Source organism: Arvicanthis niloticus, chromosome 15 (genome assembly GCF_011762505.2).
Source record: "Arvicanthis niloticus isolate mArvNil1 chromosome 15, mArvNil1.pat.X, whole genome shotgun sequence".
Taxonomy (NCBI): domain Eukaryota; kingdom Metazoa; phylum Chordata; class Mammalia; order Rodentia; family Muridae; genus Arvicanthis; species Arvicanthis niloticus.
Window position 1 is genome coordinate 52,783,632 of NC_047672.1, and position 3,684 is coordinate 52,787,315.

The 3,684-nt window shown below is 44.3% G+C and overlaps 1 pseudogene; it reads right to left on the reverse strand.

The window, feature by feature from the left end:
- Nucleotides 1-2,994: 2,994 nt before the first annotated feature.
- Nucleotides 2,995-3,126, reverse strand: LOC117721165 (small nucleolar RNA SNORA48; annotated as a pseudogene).
- Between the last annotated feature and the right edge of the window lie 558 nt (nt 3,127-3,684).

A 3,684-nucleotide genomic window follows, 5' to 3' on the forward strand; every position in this document is an offset into this window, starting at 1 on the left:
ATGCAAGCACAGCATGTGAGCTTAGGATGTGAACATGCTAATACGTTGTACATCGCATCTGAGTTTTGATAGAAGATTGAGATTTGGGAAAGAAATTTCCTCTATAATGAAAATAGACAAAATAAAATCAATACATTTGAAAATGTGAGATATAAAAATATTAGCTAAAGAAAAACATCAATTATTTCTCCATGTTTTAGGAGCATTTTTCCATCTGCAAAGGCCCCTCTTCCCTAGCTCCAGGAATATCTGAGCCCCTCTCAGGTTTTTCAAAACCATTCTCTGTTTTTCTGACTGTCTACAACAGCCAATAAGCCATTCGTTCTACTTTTGATTATAAGGGTTAAAGTGAAGTTTCCTCAGGAAAATATGATAATGATTTAAATTCAAATAAAAACCTCAATTACTGTTACCAGACCCTTAGCTAAAGCAAATTGTAGTACACAAACAAGGCAGAGGCATACAGAAAGACACAGAGGAAGTTCAGCATGTCTAAAGTGAAGAAAATATCTGTTGTGAAACCATACTCAATGGACAGTCACTTCTCTTCCAATGTCTTTGTGTCATGAGTGAGAAAACTGAGGTGGTCCTCATTTCAGGTAAGTTGTACATCACATTCCAAATGAGTGCAGTCACTGAAGGAAAAACGCCAGTGACGGGTGGAAGTCAGGAGACATCCTGTTGTTCTTTGGGAGCTCTGTTGGAGAGTACCCGAGTGTTGTCTTTGCCAAGAGTATCATACCTGTGTAAAGACAGGAATTAGCATCCAAACAGCATAGTACACATCATGAATATTTAGCATATGATTAGATTAGTATAGTGTATGATCAGTAAGAAGCTATTGATGTCACTTGTATAATAGACACTGTGGGTTTAAGGATGCCGTTTACTTTTGCTAAAAACACTGGACAACTTGAAAACAAAATTGTACTTTCTACAGAGTACACAGAACATTGTAAGCCATGTCGAACTTTCAGGATAGTCTTAGGGTTCAAGTTCCTAATCAAGTGCTGCTTAAGTACATGTCAGGAGCACAAATGTTTTCTCGACTATGTAATTATGAGACATACATTTCAATATTTGCCAGAGAAGGAGAAGGAAATAGCATTGGTTTTTTTCTTCTGCAGAGAAGAATTAAAATCAGATACCACTTAAGGTTGGTAATGCTACCCTTGTGTGTACAAACTTGGAGATGAACATGAATGGCAACCACCCTGACTACTCAGGACTTAGAAATGGTAAAAACGACAGCAAACAAACAAAAAAGCAGTATAGAATAGTGTTTTCAGACAACAAACAAACAAACAAACAACAGTGTAGAATAGTGTTTTCACACTATCTCTTGTGTTCCAATGATTCCTGAAATACTCTGGAAACCAGGGCAACAGTACTCAGGAGAACTGACTTTTCCTTTCACTTTGGTTAAAAGGATGTACAGTAATAGAGATTGCTAAGATAATATATTTCTAAACTTTTTGCTGGTTCTTTGTGAGTCTCACATTATGCACCCTAGTAATGCTAATCTCCCCAAACCCTCATGTCCACCCTTCACCCTTGCAATCTCACTCCAAAATAAAAAGCACACAAACAAAAAACAAAGCATAGAAAACATCTTATCACGGAAGCTGTAGTGTGTCACAGTGTGCCCCACAGTCTGTCCCTCTGTCCACACATCTTCACTTGCAAATGTTCATTGCAATGGGTCATTGGTCTAGTTTGAGATCTCTGACTTCTGTGATACCATAAATATTGGATCCTTATTGGGCCTCCAGCCAGTTATCATGTTGTTGTCCATGGGGCCAAGTCATCCACACCCATGCCTCCAAGAGCTAACCATGTTGCCAATTTAAGGTCACAGGCCCAACTTTCCCAAGTGCTGCAGCTTGGGAGGGGCTGGGCCACACTGTCCACAGCTTGCTCACCCTTGCCTGTGCCATCAGGGCCAGCTCCACTGTGTTGCCCAGATGAGGTGCAGGTCCCACTTTTCTGAATGCTGAACCTAGTGAGGAATAGGGCCAGCTCATCTGCTCTTGTGACACAGGGGCTAGTTCTCCTAACTTCCACAGATGGCAAGTCCGGGAGGGCGTCACCTCTGCATCTGTGCCACCTTAAGGCATACAAGTGGCAGGGCCAACTCTCCTTCATTCACACCCTCAGGGTTGGCTCATCCCCTCTTCCCACCACCAGACTCAGCTCTACAGTTCTGTCCAGGTGAGGAACAAGGCCAGCTCTCCCAAGTGCTGGAGGTGGTGAGGGGTGAGGGTGGGGGAGGCATCACCACTGCACCTATGTCAGGTCAGTGGCAGTGTCATCTCACCTGCACCCTCACCACCAGGGTTAGCTCTGTGATGCCCATTATCCAAGCAGGCCCTGCAGCTGTTGAGGGGGCAGCGATAGCTTTCCCATGCTCATGTCCCTGTAGACAGCTTTTCAGATTGCTGTCTGTGTGATGGCCCCAGTGCCATCACCTCTGGGTTTATATCACTCCACAGCAGATGTGTGACAAGGTCATCTCTCTCACACCAACATCCCTTGGGATGGCTTACCCATACTTTTGCCACTAGGGTCATGTCCACTGTGGGCCAGGTGCAGGGTCAGCTTTCCTGAGTTCTGCCATTGATAGGAGGTGAGGCTGACTTTACAGGAGCTCCATGGCCAGTGAGGGTCAGGGCCTGTTCTGTACAGTCCCTGGATATCTACCTGGTCCCTGTTGGCCTCAACCAGGCATGTTACCAAGATCTCTAGTGGTAATATGAGCCACAGACACTGATGCTTACCCCTTCTGCTTCATAGCCATGGTTCCAGACATGGCCTGCAAGCTGGGACCTCATGATGGTTCCAGGTAACAAACGGGGCTCTGTATGTCTATGGCCTACTCATGCCATGGGGCAGAGGGGAGGTCTGTGGGCATCTTTTCCTGCCCACACCATATTGTATGGCTGAACACAGGTCTCTGTCTTCTTCCTCTAGTGCTGTGCTACATGGATTTGATTTTTATGAGTCCTAGTCATAAAACAACTTTGGCCACCAAGCCAGGCATCAAGCTAGGATGAACACGGGACTGCCATCTGCTTGATCTAAGAACACCACCACCAACAAGGTGTCTCTTTGCCCACTGCCCAAGGAACGGATAATATTCTTACTGAAATGGTCAATGCATGACCAGCTTAGAAACCAAATAAAGGAGAGGTCAATGTATATTATCATTTTAGGATAAATTTATGGACATAATAATAGGATGAGAAAGTATTACATACTTTGCAAAATGAAAAAAAGTAAAAAATCAAACAGGAAGAAAACTATCGCCATAAATAAACAAAGAAGCAGAATCTATTTCAACCAATCACAACCATCGTGAGCAACAGAAGCTGTCACCTTGGTCCTGGGGAGAAGGCTCACTCTGCCTGCTGTGCAGTCATGAACTCAAGTGTTTGATTCCCCAGCACACATGTTAAAAAGCCAGGTGTGGTTGTGAGCATCATGAAGGGGCATGGGAAGGCAAAGACAGGCAGATCCCTGGAGCTTGCTGGCCAGCAGATCTAGCCAATCTGTGAACACTGGGTTCAATAACAAATTCTGTCTCGTTAGAGATCAGTTGAGGAAGACACCCAACAATGCCCTCTGGCTTGCATATGCACATGCTCACACATACACACACACACACAGAAGGACAGAGGGAGAGAG